The sequence below is a fragment of the Streptopelia decaocto genome, assembly GCF_964273445.1.
Source record: "Streptopelia decaocto genome assembly, chromosome: 13".
Classification (NCBI taxonomy): Eukaryota; Metazoa; Chordata; class Aves; order Columbiformes; family Columbidae; genus Streptopelia; species Streptopelia decaocto.
In genome coordinates this window covers 2,125,975-2,143,163 of record NC_138668.1, presented here as the reverse complement: position 1 = coordinate 2,143,163, position 17,189 = coordinate 2,125,975, and the positions used below count along the sequence as shown (strand labels likewise).

The window sequence follows — 17,189 nt, the reverse complement described above, 5'->3', positions numbered from 1 at the left end:
GCACAGGAGCAGAAAGCTCCCACAGCTCAGGGCTGGGGGATGGCTGGGCTGGAGGGACAAGGCTCAAAGTCTCCGGGGTCTTTTGCTGCTCCAGAGCTCTCCTTCCCAATTACGAACAAAACATGCCTCTGGACACAGTGCCATGATCTAGTCCACCTAGGCCTCCGTCATGACCTGCTCAGCCTCTCTTGGCTGACAGCCTTACCCCTCTCACAGCCCTCGGCTCAGAGCGGACCGCTCCACCGCTTCGTCTTGTGCTGTCTGGTTTATCTGCAACTCTACACGGGATGCCCATCCTCAGGAAAATATGGGATACTAAGGAATGATGGACAGGTGGAGCAAGACCATGATGTTCCAGGGGATGCACTCCAGCCCTCCTCAGGCTGCTCATCCCCGAGGAGCAGCACCCCAGTGGCACCATCCAAACCCTGGGTGACCAGCGCAGTCCTCAGCACAGCCAGAGCCCATGGGCGAGCGATCTCCTTTACTGTGACCACAGTGCGGAGGGTCAGAACACCAGAGGGGAAGGAGCACCTCCAAGATGGAGGGTTGTCTGTGCAGAAAGGCGGCTCTCCGGCCTCTCCGCACCTCCCAGCTCACCCCAGCTCAGCCACTCCACCAGATGAGATGCTCTTCAGTGCTGGAGAAGTGCGAGGTTAGAGGACATGAGCATGCTGTCCAGGCTTGCTGTGACAGGCCTCACATGTGTTTAGTCACATCCAGCTATGAACCCACTCTGGAAACCAAGACATTTATTGAAAAGAGCAGCAGCATTGCACACACATCTGCCTGTGTGAAGGAGAACTTCAAAAGGGCTGACAGTCACAGAGCCCCGCGGTAACCTTTGGCTAATTAGCTGTCTTGATTTCCTTGCAGTTTATTTTTGCACTTCTCAGGCTCTGAAATGCATTTACTGTAATGTCAGAAAGGTTGTGGTAAATATAAAGCTTCTGAGCAATAACTATATCCACCCCACTGCGCTTTTGGGACTGATAGCTACAGCTTGGTTTGGGACTGGCAGGTTGACAATGCTTTGCTGAGGTTTCTGTCTTGCACAGGGCTTATTGAGGCTGTGCTGGTGGCAATGATAAAGGCTGCATGGAGCACAATGAGCACAGAGCAGAGGGCACATGTGAAAGTGCTTTCCTGGGTTAAATCATAGATGAGCAGGAAAGATGGAGGGATGAGGAAGCCTGCAGGGTGCAAAGCCACAAGCCAGCTCAGGAAGGAGAGGTGAGACCAAGGAAAGCAGGTGACTAGAAAGGTGGGAGTGATGGACTTGCAGAGAGGAGCAGGTGAGGCCCCATTCTAAGCATTAATGAACTCATCAGCTGGAGATGCTGCCCAGAGAGCCTTCAGGCTTCCCAGGCAAAAGGAGCAGGGTGCTGGGCAAGCTCCTGCTGTCAGACAGGTTCCTTCTGTCCCCCAGAAGGGATCTGAAAGCCGCAAGCCCCTTTGGGATGGAAGGTAACCACGGCTACTGAAGCGGGTTACTCTGCTCCCCACCCTGCCCGTGCCCGAAATGTGCTTCATGCATCGCTGCACGGTGCCAGAGCCTCTCCATGACCCTCATCGGAGGGTGGGGACTGTCAAGCGGCTGGGAAATGATCTTACAGGGCTCCCCTAGCGAAGCCCAGCCCTCACAGCCCAGCCGACACCCCCTCCGGCCCAGGAGCTTCCTGCACCCCACAGACCGGAGCAGGTTTGCATATCAGCACTGAGCAGTTGGCCAAGCTGTTGGGCTTAAGCCGAAGGTGACCACAGTTTGAACTACTCCTGCTTCTCTCCCTAGGGACGTGCAGCCCATGGTGCCAAGAGCTTGCAGAACATCCGACCTCCTGTGGGTTCCGGACCTGGTGCTGGGCAGAGGCGAGACCAGGCTGAGCCGCCCCATCGGGGAACGCAAAGGGTAAAAAAACCCAGCTTCATTATCTCTGTGCTGTCATCTCCAGCACAAACTACTCACTATGTGGCTCCCCCTGGACTGTGCACAGAGAAGATCAGTGGAAGCAAACTAGAGAGGAGAACGTTGAATTAATGATCAGAAACGAAGCAAGGCTCCTCTGCACCCGGCTCAGCCCCGCGCTGGCGAGGAGACCTCAGAGGGCCCGCGGATGGGCGACAGGCACCCAGCGCTTCAAACAGCCTTCGCAGTGCCTGCCGGGCTGGGTGTCGGGCTGCCCCAGGGACCGGGTGGAAAACTCGGTGCCAATTAAAATCCAGACTGTTGTATCATTTGAACTGCAGAGAAAGGAATTATGTCAGGAGTTGAAGAGACAGAACAGGACTGAGTGCGATTGCTGTGGAAAGCTGCTGGCTATTTCAGCGTGCTGCTTGAACTCCACCGGCCGAGGTTGCGCTGGAGTCAGTAGCCCAGCTGCTTAGCTCCAGATCTTTAATTTTAAGGGTCAAATCATTATGAACTCTTCCAGAGAAGTTAAAAGCAAGTTTACCTCTCCCTCAGCTATGTAAAACCAACAAGAAATTCCCAACTGCCCCTAGCAATACGCTGTCCCATCTCCACTCCCGAGCATCCCCTCCCACAAACTGAGCTCTTGTTATATTTTAATTTTTAAACCCACTCTTACAATTAAAACTTACGCTGTCTGATCAGAAGCAAAACGTTGCAGGTGACTAGCAATAAGACAAAGGGCTTGATTTCAGGGCTGACGTTACTCAGCACTCCAATCTGAGCCTCCTCATTTCTTCTGCTGAGGTTCAGGTATTTCAGGACTGAACTCTCTGCTGGGATGATGATGCACCTGCATCTTTGCAGCACAAGGACAGCACAGCTCTGTTCAGCCCCTCGGTGTGCAGCCGCTTGGGCCATGACTATCAGCAAATCGCTTTGGCTGGCACCCAAGCACCTTAAAAGCCCTTTGCAGCTCCCTGTACCAACGACCTGCACCTGGGTTGTTTTAAAGGATGAGAACCACGGGCACAGTTTCAAAGCATCTTACTGACCATAAGGCTGTGAGCGGAGCAAGGCACTTTGGTACCTATAGTCTTAAAGCTACACACAGAAATGGTGGCGAGCAATAAGCAGTGAAGGTTTCCGTGGCAAGGAGGGAGTTGTTACATTGCTCCAAGAAGGCAAGGAGAGACCAGCATCACTGAGCCCTCATCTGCATCAGTTGTGTTACTTGCCCTTCCCCTTATAGCTGCAACAGATATGGGGGATCCCTATGTATCTGAGCCCTCTGGTATGGCCAGAGCCATGCCATGATACAGGGATCCTTTAAAGGAGTTGATACCATTCAGGAAAGGAAGGTCCTGAGCTCGTAGATCATGCATATATACATGCGTATACATTATTTATACTCTCCACATGATGGCTGCTGGCTCTATCTACAGACTCTCTCCACTGACGCCTCTCTCTGAGTCATGGCTGTGTACAACTCCTTGACAGACCCGGAGGATGAGAGACGTGGTAAAATCCCCAACATAAGTATTGCATCAAAGGTACAGTAACTATCAGAGCGCACATAAATAACAGCTTCCTCACAATTTCGGGGGCGAGGGGGAGAGCTGAGGCTGTCTAACCATCCTCCTGGAGCCTTCATCCCAGGGGGATGACAGTAGCACAGGGTCCAGACCCAGAGACACAGCACGACTGTGCCCAGGGCTGGTCCCAGCTGCTCGGTTGGGGTGCACTGAGGGTGTCTGTCCATGCTGCTGGCAGAGGAGCTGGGGAGCTTAATGAGGAGCTGGTGGGTGGACTTGAGTGGGATTTCGCCTGCATGGAAAGCTCTGACAGTCCTCCACGCATGCCTGGTTGCGTAAGTCGCTCTTCGTTTGGCTGACACTCAGGAGAAAGCCTCATGCGAGACTTTTAGAGGATGTTGCATCCAACTGCTGGGAGATTGCTCCATATATCCTCATGGATGGGCTGTGGCAAGCCTGAGCCCACGATGCTATGCAGTGCAAAAGGAAGAGGGGTGGCTGGGACAGTACCAGCAACCCGTCCTGCCATTGCATCTCCCCTCTCCTGATGATTTTCCTTCTCCCATTACTGTTTCCTTATTTTCCCCAGGACCTTGGCTTGCTCTGAAACTGCCACTGTGCCAGCTGCCCAAGATGTGGAAGGACGCAGGAGCATCCTGATGGATACAACAGCCAACAGCAGGTACCCTCAATTGCAATGGGCATTCAAATTTACAGCTGCCATTTCAACCAGCCGTTGCAGTTGGACAGAAGCTTTTCCAGCCGTATGATCTGGGTAAGAGCTGCAGCCCCGAGGAATCGGTGCAATCAGTGCCTGTGTACAACCCTACTAAGCATCACTGGGCTCTGCGGCCTGGGGACCAGCACCGGGTGAAGACTGTCCCATCCTACCCCTCCCCTGGGAACAGAGACAAGGAGCAAGACACCAAGGAGAACCATTCCTGCCATAGTGAGTTTGCTAGCAGGGAAATCTGCTCCTTCCAACTCCACCTCTCTGCAGAGTCAGTGACTCCCCCCGCCATGTATAACATTTTATTCTATAAGTGCAAAGCAATTTCCATAGAGTGTAGGGACACTGAAGCACAGAGAAAGAAGAGAATAATATCTTATCTTCCTTTAATCCCCACCATCCCAAAGGATCCTTGTGCCGTTTGCTTTACTTTCTATATGTATGCAGTTAATTAGCATTACCACAGAACTGCAGGTATTCTCAGACTTAGTAGAGGGAATATCTTGTAATAGGAGGGTAAGCAAATTGTTTCTGCTGTTTCTATTACAGCCAACTTTGATTATCCAGGGTAATGGGATAACAGGGACAAAGCAAAAACATGGATAACATGAAACCTATGCAAATTAAGCTAAAAAAACCATGATGCTGCGAGTAATAGAGGAAAGAAAGGTCAGTGATACTGATTAAGGAGCACAGAGATCCCTGCGCTAGCACTGCCCTAAGCTCATAAATCCATACACAACGGTACCTCGGCACAGTAGTTATGGAGCAAATCTGTAGGGTCTGTCACTATGCAGGGGAAGCAGAGACATCCCCTGCACAGGAAAGCCAAGCTGCAGCAGAGGGAGGCGAATTGCATTAAAGCCGAGCATTTCAGAGCTTCCGTGTGAGGGATTTGTCATTAAAATGAATAAGATTTGGGCACTCAACCCACCTCCTCCCTACACAAGCAGGAAGAAGCCCAATTTAAAGGTCAGCATCTTAATGGCTTTCACTGTGTATGTACCAGGATAACTCCTCTCCGAAGAGAAATCCAGCACCTGCTTGGTGAGCCACAGCCACTCTTTGAAGGAGCATGATAAGAGCATCCGTAGGTATATGGGCAGGTACAGCTTATTCATTAAAACAGGAGAGAAGATGCTAAGAGGGGAGGAAAGCTGACTCCAACCTCATGTCCTTGCAATCTTGCCCAGGTTGAGGAAAGGAAGCAGCACTTGAGTTGCTCTGCAGTCCCCATCTCGGCAAAGACCGGATTCACTCTGCTCTGCCAAAGGGGTTTTCAAATCCTCGGCACCAATATCGTGGAGGCAGCTCTGAAAAATCTCTGGTGGTGGGTGGATAAAAAGGGCACCAGTGGAAATGAGACAGAAAGAAGAGAGGGAGGAATCTTAGAGGAAGACGAACCTTCTTAATAGGTTTTATTGATTTAACCCAAAGAGAGAACAGTAGGGGGAAATTTATGCCATTTAAATGCAAACCAGCAATAAAAATAGTCATTAGAGTCATAATCTCAATCTGTTAGCATTTTATGTAGAAATAAGCTTAATGGAAAATATTTTCCATGTAAACTATTTTCATTTACTTAGTACGAATGAGCCTCTTAAAAATAATTCAACCATTATCATGGACTTTTTTTAAGGGATTGTTTTCAACCCTCAGTTCTTTAAACTCCCTGATGATTTCACAGCTCCTGTTGGTCCTGACTTGGAGAAGCTGCTGGGCCAGCCCAGCTGTGAGTTAGCGTCCATATTCCTGTTCCCATACTGCGAATACGTGTGGATTTTGAGGGCACTTAGATACTATTGCTCTCTACCCAAACGGTGCTGAGATTTTGTGACCAGCCAAGGAGGCTGCATTGCTCAGGCAGATCTTGGGAGTTTTAATTGAGGAAGAGTGACTTCAGAGCATATTTCCAGGCTCTTCATCTTCCAGAAGATGTGAGAACTACCTGACAATATTTCTTAGCTTTCCCTCTTATAAAAGAGGAGGAAAATGTGGGTTTTTCCCTTTGAGGATGGGCTGGGAGTGAAGATGCCAAGTCCTCAACCTGGATGGGATGCTCTTCCCTGCTGCGGGAGGGGAAACTGGACATGTCCACCTGCATCTCGGAGGGAGCTTTTCTGACCGGTGCCTTGTCCCTAAGATCAGCCCCCGTGGGGACACGGCATTGCCCACGTGCAGGTGTTCAGGGGAGGTCACTGACCCTGGGACTCCCACGCCACAGCCGCAAAGAAAGGAATAAATACCCTCTTCTGCCTGGGGACACCTTTTAATCTTCTTGCTAGATTTTCATACACTAGTCCGGAGTCTCAGCTGGGCCAGGCGTGATCTCATTTAGCATCCCATCCACAGGGCTCTGCTAAACCAAGGCTGCTATTTTCTGCTACGTGCCCCTAGGGGCTAAGGTCACTCTCATTTATGACACCAGGGAGGTTCTGATCCCCCCACAGCAGCTCATACTGTGCCCTAGAGTGGAAAACACCCCATGGAGGTGGCCACCTGGACCAGCATCCCCAGTGCTGGGAAGCTCACGAGCCCCTTGCAGACCGGCTGGTGCAGGACGCTGGGCAGCAGAGGTTGGAGCAGCAGTTCTCCAGGAGCCACCGCATCTCCTCGAGCGGATCTGGCCCTGTATCCACAGGCTGGGGAGCCGATCCAGCCCCCATGTCCTTCTCATCGCCAGGTCTCAAGTGCACACCGGACCTCACGCTGCGCGGGTAATTCAGGCTCACAAGGAGGTTATTAAAATCCATTCAAGGCTAATGTCAGCCGTCTCGGTGTTAATGTCAGTGGCTGAGACGCACAGCAGGAGCAGGGGGAGAAGGTCTTTGATTTCCCCACTTCAATTTCCAAGCGGAGTGGGCTTGGTGGGCAGTGCTGGGAGACGGGGAGCAGCGGTAGGTGGGAGCGTGCGGTGCTGCATCTTGTGCAGATGGGCGGGATTCGTAGTTTAGTCCCATCAGCCAAATATTTCACTCCATGTTTTACTTGACAGCATCTATCCCTTGCTGGTTGTTTCACGTTAGCTGCCAGGATCCAAGGAGGCGACTGCCGAAGAGCTCAGCTCATCGGCTCTGGCAGGTGGGATCAGGCATCGCACCCAGGCACTTCCCATCAGGTGGGTTCAAACCTCTTCCTATTTGGGGTTTGAAACATCTTCCCTTAAGTTCAGCCCTGGATCTTTACCGACTCACAGCCCCTCAAACCCACTGAAGGTGCAAGCGGGTCTGGAATTCGCTCACATTGGCCAGGTGAGTCCAGACCAGCCCCTGGATTTTGAAAAAGCTGGGTAATTTCAGGATGTGGTTACCATCACGCAGGCTGAGATCAGAGTAATCAGAGCTTCAGGCCGTAAGCCGATTCCTTGCGAGTCTCAGGAAGGAATTAGCCCCGTCTCCTCCACCCTGTGTTGCCCAGCAGCATTTGCACACACGGGTGCACACCTGGTGGGGGCTGAGCCATGGGGACAGACACATCCTGACACTTGCCGGAGACAAGGTGGCAAGGACCCTGTGCAGGTGGTGCAGAGGTCCCATGGGCAGAAGAAGAGGCATGGCAAGCAGCAAAAATCTGTTCCCACCATGGTCTGCAGGGCAGGTATTGCCCTAAGATGTCCTTGGGCAGCCGCGGGGGTGCTGGGACCCCCAGGGTGCCAGGCTGCTCTCCCTCCATCCTTGGGAGGTCCTCACCCAGTTTCTCCCCCAGTTTCAGCATCTGTTTGCAGTGGGGATTCCTCCACATTGGCTGAGAAATGCACTGCGGTCACTTAGTAGCTCATCCTGGCTGGAAGCTTTTTCCTTGTATGTAAATACTGTGTGTATAACAGTGTTCTCATTTCATACGATGGAAGTGCAACCAATGCAGCTAAACATACTGAAGATGGCTTAAATGATCCGAATGTAACATTTGATTACGCAGTCTGAAGATTTCATGTGAGTGTTTAGGTTAGAAGGCACTGTAACTGCAGTCTGACTTACTGGACAGTGAATTTTACTTAGGGATTTAAAGCAAGTCTGACCACTAAGCTCCATCCTTCTGACAGACAAAAATTAGCCTAGTTCGTAAACAAGACACCCAAATACCAAAGACCAAAATATTGACCAGCATCTCTGAAGCCTGCAGGTCCTGGCTGACGATACTGTCACAAACTGGGTTATTCTCATTTGTGTAACAACTGGTTCTGCGGCCCAAGCTGGTATTCAAAAGCAATATTGGCACCGCTGTTTCCACCTAGAAAAGTGATGCTATTCAAAAGTCAACAGTATAGAGAAAAGCAAAATTCTAGTCGTTGCCCATGGTCAGCTAGATGGGTTTAGGATGGCAGGATCACCGAGGAGATGTGTGGCACCAGGGAGGTGGGAAGGAGCCGCGTCTCCCTGCGGCCACCAACTCGTGCCATGTGGCTGGTTACCAAGCAGCTGAGAGCGGGCAACAAGTTCTTTTGCCAGTTTTCTAATTTATCTAATGAGCAAGAAAATAAATCAAGCTGACAGTCACCCAGGTGATTTTGAGCCTCAGTTCCTCGCAGTACCCTTGTTCTTCCAGCCCATTTTATAAGAGGGTTATAACCCGAGGATACAGCAATAACTCCCGCTATAATCTTTTCTATACTCACGTCACTTAGCAGATGGAGTCATTTAGAGGTGCTCACATTTAAATGAGTGGCTTGCCCTGAAAGGGACAGAGCTGGGGCTGCTGGCAAGGTTTTCGGGATCGTTAGCCTAGAAAATGCTTAGCAGGGGAAGCAGTTGGCAGGCAGATTTCACGGACATGGCACTGTCGTCTTCTGCCAGCAAAATTACAAGGCTGAAATCCTGGAGCTGGATGGGGCCAAACGGTTCACAGCAAACAATTTAATTGATGAATGAAGTGAATTGCCCAGGAGATGGTTTTTAGTCATCTGCTCAGTGCATGAAGCCGCTTAGAGAAAGGTCCGTGCAGTCGGGTGTTGCTGGCTACCTGGCACACCAGGGACAGGCTGGTGGGGCTCCCCATCATATGGACCTTCACCAGAGTCACCTGGGCACCTGCTCCCCTCATGAGCAACCCAATGCTGCGAGCACGGCCACCTCCAGGCTTGACGGTCCAAAGATGTTCTGCTTCTCTACAAATGCTACTGCTCTTAAGCTTTTGTAGCTAGACCAGGGATGGGACTGTGCTGATCTCAGTGCTGGTTGTTGGAAAGGGAGCCCACACAATGTAAAGAAGGACGGTACCAAACTAAACAGCAACCCCTACTTTTCAGCTTCTGCAAGAAATTCAGTAGCAATCTCAGAGGACTCTCCTTTCTAGCTCCCTGACCTCCTGCACAATGCTGCACGGGCTACCTTCATAAGCTCCTTTCATTTGGTCTAATAAAGTAAATTACATCTCCAGCTCTTCCAAGGAGAATAGCCATAGAAATGTACATTGAGATGAATGCTTGCAAGCCTTGAAAATACCTCTTGCTTATGAAAAGGCTTCTGAGAAATGAATGGAAGGGACAATAATTACCCAAGAAGGGGGAAATATTGTTCATGCTGGCTGGGCAGCACTTGACCCAGCCCTTGCAGAGGCTGGGAGAAGAATGAGGAAGGAGGCAGGGAGCTGAGACATTAATGGCAATCATCGTTCTGCTGGGAGCAATATCTCACAGTGTCCATGGGGACCGATCCCAAATTATTCAGCCTAATAGTTCTCAAAACAAACTCTTATTATGCTCCTTTGTGGCAGGCATGAAGCTTTCTCTGCAAGCCCCATTTTACATCTTCAGTAACTTGGTGCTGCATGGTATAACACTCAGTTGCGAAAACCCTGCAGGAGTCTTTGATGCAAGCATCTTTGAGATGCAGGGCTTATCAGTTCAAATAACACAACTGTCTTTTATCCTTTGTGTCCCAAGCCTGCTGTTTTGGCACTTATATTTGTAATTCATTGCCTGGCTCTGGGTCTGGATCCATCAGGACAGGCAATGCTGTCTATCTGTCTGCATTGCCGAGATATTTGTGCTTGCCCTGAGGGACCACAGCACCTAAGCTCTGCTTATCTTCAGTGACGCTTAGGGTCCTAATTGGTTAAAAGTCACTTTGGAAAGGAGGTCTTAAGAGCTGTAGACTTGTAGGTGCTTTCAAAGTTACTACCCCCAGGCCAGGTTGTCCATCTTTCCCTCCCTCCCGTCAGGGATTGTACCCTCTGGATCCCATGAGGCCTCCAGAGATGCCCGTGCACTTCCAGCACCAGTGTTCCCCGCTCCAGCCCATGGACCCGCACGCCTTCCACCAGCACTACATTTTCCTCAAGAGGACAAATGAGGTGGAAGAAGAAAAGGTGAAAACATGATAATAGCTGTGCGAAAAGGCCGCTGGTATAGACTTGACAATGCTGGAAATGGAGGCCAGGAGAAAAGTTTTTCTCTGAAAATTACTCTTTTCAGTCTCTACAGCTCACCAAAGAGAAGCTTGAGCACACTTTTTAACACCTTTTGTACTCAAATTCCAAATCCACCTGTCTACCCAAGCAATAACAGGAATAATCTTTTTTTTCTCCAGCTGCACATTTTGCTATAGAAATTTGTTTCCATTAAACTATTCCCTTTTGTCCTCTTAAAAAGCAGATTTTAAATAATAACAGTGTAAAAAAAAAATTATACGCTACCCAAAAAACTCAGCCCTGTTGACTGTGCACTTCTATACAAAACTTATCTCCTTCTTTCTACGGACTGATGAAAACCCTGTTCATAATGTCAAGGTGGAGATGAGAAAGAGGGAAAAAGATTTCTGAGTGCCCAGCACAGCCAGTCATTTCAACAGGAAACACACGGCAAACTCGGGTCTTATACAACTAAATTACAGCACCAACATGAACCCAATGTTCTCTCTCTGTTTTGTAAAACACAATTTTGTAGAAGTTGGGATGGAGGCACACACCGCACTTCTCATCTGGGGAAAAGATAATGCTCTTTTTCCATGTTCCTTAAATCTTAACAGGAGATATTTCTTCAATCTCAACCGGAGAATGTGAATTCAATCTTAATCAATAAAAATACAAATTATAACCATGATGACTTTGGCTGCTACCACACTTTGAGGAGAGCAGCAGCCAGAGCTTCCCCAGGAAGGTCCATGCTCGGAGAAGAGGCCCCTCATAAATCACCCCAGAAACAGCAACGTGAGAAACACAACCCTGGATCATTGTCCATGTCCGCACCGGCCTCTTCCCCCTTGGAAATGAATGCAACAAGGCTCCCCTTAGCAATTGTCCTGGTTTTGTTAAAAACATGTTTTTCTTTTAGTGAATTTGCCTCTCAGCTAAAGCTTCTTATTAGCTGCAATTTCCTGAAAAGCCAGATACATGTTTTGGTAGACGTAGCAGTGGAATGTGAGGTCACTGATAAGGATGGATGGACATCTCGCGAGAGGGGCAACGAGACACAGGTGACCAAAAACTGACCAACTAAGTATCCCATCCCATTCATGTGATACTTCATATAAAAGTGGGAGATCACGAGGATCTCGTCCCTTTTGCTTATGGCCGACGTTAGGAGAGGACCATTGCGAGTCGTCCCTGCGAACTGACGCCAGTGACAGCCTGAATCCAGCTCCGGTTGGCTGCAGAGTCCAGTCCAGGACTTCGGGTACTGGCTCTGAGTTGCTGGGACTTTCCAGATTGGTTTTGTGTATTTTCTATTATTTTCTCTACTTTTATTGGTAGCATCAGTAAAACATTTTTAATTTATCCAGCTCTCTCCTCTCTGTCCTTCTTTCCCTCCCGATCGCCTGTCCTGAGTGGGAAGGGGGAGAGGGGGTTAACAATGCATCTGCCACGGTTTTATTGTCACCCCGCAATCAAAACCTGGACAGCAATCCACTCCTGCGGAGGGTTTCCAGGTACTCAAACCCTCTCCAGAGAGACTTGCTCCATCCACGCCATCCCCGCTGGCTCTCTCCCATTGCCAGCTGCCTCACACCAGCAACTTCTCTCACCCTGGAGATGCAATCGAAAAGGTCACCCCTTACCTTTGTGCCTGTGCGCCGCTGCTGGTCCCTGCCGCAGTCATCAACGGCTCCTAGCTGTTTTCTGCGGGGCTGGGGAAGGACACTGGACACAGCATTCGGGATCCCACAAGATGGTCACCAAGCCCAGTATAACTGCAAGGGAAAAAAAAAAATAAAGCAAGCATAAGAGTTTCATCAGGGAGTATAAAAGATTGATGGATGGCTTGGTTAACACAAAGCAATCCCAGGGACAGCACAGCTACTCAAGTCACAGGTCTGACACAACAATGCAGGGACCAGACGTGAAGGGGAAGAGGACCAAGGAGAGGGACCAAACGAGCTCAGCTGCTCAACACTCAAAGGGAAAAGAAATCCACTCGCCAGCGGAGGAGGGACTGGGAGAAATGCTGGAAGGGGACCTGGGACTGAAGTAGAAGCACAGGACAAATGCCAGATGGGGACTGAAAGAGATGCAAGAAGATGGATAGCTGCAGGCATGCAGAGGGCAGATGGTACAAGACATCAACGCAGAGCTCCTGGAGGAGCAAGAAGCCGCTGCCACCACCAGCGCCAGCCACCCAGCACAGACAGACTTTAAAAAGCCTAATAATCATCCTCACACCTGGGGATTGGTCTCATAAATGTGTTTTTAAATCTTAAGTGTGAATTTATTGTCCTCACTGGTCACTTCCAACCCCCTCTTGGTTTTTCTTTTAGTTTTGTTTGCCTGGCTGGCCAGGGCTCTCTGTCCTCACCACGGCTGTCGAGCTCCTGCTCCCCTGCAATGTGAGACAACCCGTACAGTAAGAAGAAGTGACACTGATCGCAACACTACTCATCTTTGTGATACTCGATGTCTTGTTTTATTATCATCAACATAATAACAATAATAGCAATATTAGTGACAACCATTTTATTATTGCTCCCGTTAGTAATATTCAGACATGACCTAAGAGGTGTTTCAGAAAGACAACACAAATCCAGTGCAAGATGCAGGAGAACAGGGCAGTTAATTAAACGTCAGAGTGATGGACGGAGCTGGGACAAGGCTGGAACAATATCAGAGAGCTGGACAACCTCTGACAATGCAGGGAGATGGACGGATCTGGGACATGTCCCAGACCTCTCCCCGGCTGGAGGCAGAACCCTCCTACCTACACGCATCTTTAAACACAACAGTGCTCCTTGCTCTGTCACTGTTCCATTGACTTATGCAGGTGAAGAAATTTTCTGGACAAAAAAGCTGCCATGCCACCGATGGTGGTCTGACCTGGTGACATTTTATTATCTCCAAATGGTGCAATGAAAAGAAAAAGAGCTCCGTTGAAAATGACAAGTGTTTTAAATGGAGTTTTTAACCGTCATGTGTGTGAACTCAGAGCAGGTTGGATATTTTTTTGCAAAAGATTTCTTTTCCTTTTTCCAAAGTAGATATTTTCAAGAGATGCAGACAGAGGACAGCGAGCGGGGAGGCAGCCGGAGGGAGCTGCAAAACTCCGCGAATAAACATTACAGACCAAAAGCGAGCCCGTGACAGATACCAGGCAATCTGTAAGTCATCAGGAGAGTGGAGAGCATAATAGACTAATCAATCAGGTAGACAAAGGTGAGAAGTGTCACGGGGAGGCGAGAGGTAGTTGGAGGTCAGTTCTGAAATATAATCTATAAATTGGAAGGAGAAGGACAGCTGCACAAGAACAATGACAGGTATTCGAATGCAGGTAGATGAATGTTGGACTGGTGATTTCCAGCAGACTGAGTGTCAGATGAGAATATTATGGGGGTAAGAAAAAACAACCTGGTATTTTAGAGATGGGTATATATTCTGTAAAGCAAGAGGCTGAATTTGTGAGACTTTAAAGTGTAGCTCCATTTCAGAAAGTGCTGTTGAAAGACAGATGGTGGGGCTCCCTGTTGCTTGTTCCTCTGGGTTTCCAGACAAAGTTTGTCAGGTTAAAAGCAAAAAAGAAGTGATGTTTTTCCTAAGCCTGAGCCTTGCGAGCACCACCTGGGATCTGAAAGCCAAGCCAGATCCCTTCCAGCTTGTGCTTTCTCATCAGTGATCCTGGCATGCGTAATCTCTAATCTAGTTAGCTAAGATGCAGGGAAGTTGCACTCTGCCATGCATGAGAAGATGAGGATTCTGCGGGTGAATTTAATTATTCCTTCTACAGAGAAAGTGGGAGTCAATAAAGCACAACTCACCGCCCATTAGCTCTCTGGGCTGCACAGTTGACAAGAAGAATTCAGGCAGCATCATTTAGTTCTCTTGCTAAGATAAGCAGGTACTGTTACACCCAAGGAAAAGCTTGACTTAACATGAAGTCATTTCTACTGACACTTTTCTGACCTTAACTGCGTACTACAAAGGCATCACACAGTCCTTCTAACAACAACTAGACTCAGGCAATTAGAGCTGAATGAACAATTTGTAATGGAGAATCTGTTTGGCAAATTTCACCTCATTTTATGCCCACAAAATATCCACACGCAGATTGCGAAGTTCTCACATTTCTTTGTTAATGGAAATAACTTGCCATTTTTTTCCCCTAAGCAAACAGCACCGCAACAGTTCATTGAAAACAATCTATATTCAGAACGTCAGCTGCGCTGGTGGGTTATACCGGCCATGTGGTACTGTTTTGGTTCCCCTGTTGGGTGAGAGACCAGAGCAGCTCCAAGAACTGCAAATCAGGAACTTTTACCTCTCCCATTTGAAACCCCTTTTTGCCAAATCTGTCCACGTTATCGCACATTCGCTGGACCGAACGTCAGCCGTGGACACAGGTAACATGGGCACAGAGCCAGCCGTGGCGCTGATGAAGAGGGCGAGGTATCTTTAGAAGCCACTGGCAAAGTGGATACCAAGGACATGTTGGAGAACCTGGAGACCCTGAGATTAAGAGCCTGACTCCGCTCAACTATCTGCTTAACTCTCCATGCCCAGCGCTGGCCGGGGCTGGGCCAGGTCCTGCAGAGAAAGGGCCACTGGTCAGAGCCCGGAGGTGGCACCAAGGGCCGGCAGCTCCTGGTTGCTAATGAAGCCCAGAACAACGTGTGCTCTAACGGACGGAGACACGCAGGGAGATAAGAGAGCGCGGGGCAATAAATCAGGCTTTCAAAGCAGAGCATATTAGAAGATCAATGGGACAGATATTAGACCAAAGGAGCAAGCAACAGAGAGACAGGAGCAGTTCTGTTCCTCCTTACCCCCGTCGCTAAGGATTTTCTTTTTTCCATTTAATAACATCCTCATTGTTTTTAAATGAGCAGCAAAGCCAGTGGGTTCCACGTGGCGTTAGTAACGTGTTTGTGAAAGGGAAAGCAACTGGCTCCTCGCAGGATTTGATAAAAGCCTCTCCAAGCTCTGAGTGATTTACAGCTCGGGAAAACAAACACGGACTGATACAAATGCGGAGAGGCAAAGACGGCACCAACATCCAGGTACACTCAATTACCAATTCATCAGCCCAAGTGAACTTGAAGGGCTTTTCAAACTCTACACGGTTCTAAATTAAAGGAAATCTCTAGATGGATAGCATTCTGCAATAGGGGGAGAAGAAGACTAATTTGTTGATCCTCAGCTTGGGAGCCCTCGCCTTTCACAGGCAAAGGGCCACGGGCCAGGGGGGGCGGGTGGCAGCTCCCACTCCCCATGTGAGACCAGGGAAATAACCGAAGCCAGGATGCTTTCCGTGTGCTGCTGTGAACCGCCAGCACCCTCCCTCCTCCCCGTGCTGTGCGCCAGTCCCCAAACAGACTCTTTTTCCTGCCTCTATGAGAAACTCTTGCTTTCGCCTGCCCTGGAGGTATTTATGGCAAAGCTGTGAAAATAACTGATTTTTTGGATCATTGGTTGAACTAAAAAAAAAGGAGTAAAAAAAATCACTGTACAGTGACCCCAAATTGGAACTGGCCAGGCTCTCCATGGCAAAATATATACAGGAAAAAAAAATATATATCTATGGTCAACCAATTGTTTAATTCAATCTGAAACTAACTCATGGGGAATGTCATTTTTCCCTCCATCCCCTGCCTAGAAACCCATTTTTGCGCAAGAAGAGATGATGTACAGCTTCCCAGCTGCACACCCCAGCGGCACTGACGGCGACACGGTGTTTGATATCTTCCCGTGTTGCACGAAGCTCCTCAGCGGCGGGGGACGGGGCCCTTCGCTGTTATTGTGATAAAACCTCAGAGGCAGCTGGGGGTAGCGACAACATCACAGGAACAGAGGGAGTCCGGCCACCAAGAGACTGCGGGAAACTCTTTGTTAATTGTTCACGCGGAAACTGTTTTCATTTCAGTGTCTAATTGATATCTTGGGGAAACATAATCTTTGGAGAAGACAGTGAATGCTCCGGCGCGGTGCCCCACGCTGCCTGCGCTGATGAAGCGACTTGGTGCTGTCCCTGTCCCCCCACCCCATGTCCCCATCCTGTGGTTTCGGAAAGCTGAACCAGTGCAAAAGCCCCGGGGCAGCTGGAAGGGTGTGGGCTGAGCTCAGCCGCCTCTCAGACCTTTGGCAGAGAGGGGACGTTGGAGAGTTTTGCACCGAGAGATGCCCATTCATCAGCAAGGAGAGCTGTGTCAGCCTCTGGTCTCTGCCCAGGGGAAGGGGCTGCTTGTATCTCTATGGGAGCTGCCAGCACCATCCCTCCCCTGCCAGAAGGAGCATCAAGCCCCTAATTTCCCACTGGAAACCAGCCCCCCTCCCTCCGCTTTCCTTAGGCCTCCTCCAAAGACAGCAGCCATCGCTCACTCGCGCAGCTCCAAGGCTGGCTCGGAACTGTTTAAAAGCACAGCAGGTATTTTAATTATTCACGTCAAGCACGCCTTGCTTGCTAACGACTCTCAGAAGCTGTCACAGCCAGCGCAGGGTGGAGAAGAGCCCTGCCAGGAGCTTCCTACGGCCTGGCCGCAGGGAAAAGCTTCGGTCTGCAGAACAGCCGCCATCAGGTGTCCCCAAGGCATGGGGACACTTGGGTGAGGAGCACCCTGGTAGATCTGCCTGGTCCCACACACACTTGCCCACCCAACCC

At 49.5% G+C, this 17,189-nt stretch overlaps 1 protein-coding gene across 1 annotated transcript in view; it reads right to left on the bottom strand.

Moving 5' to 3' along the window:
- Positions 1 to 17,189, bottom strand: part of ELFN1 (extracellular leucine rich repeat and fibronectin type III domain containing 1) — a 103,871-nt gene that overhangs the window by 34,540 nt on the left and 52,142 nt on the right. The window contains exon 3 of the mRNA XM_082064595.1: positions 12,169 to 12,300. The gene's annotated coding sequence lies outside the window, so the exon portion shown is untranslated. The remainder of the gene's footprint in view (positions 1 to 12,168; positions 12,301 to 17,189) is intronic.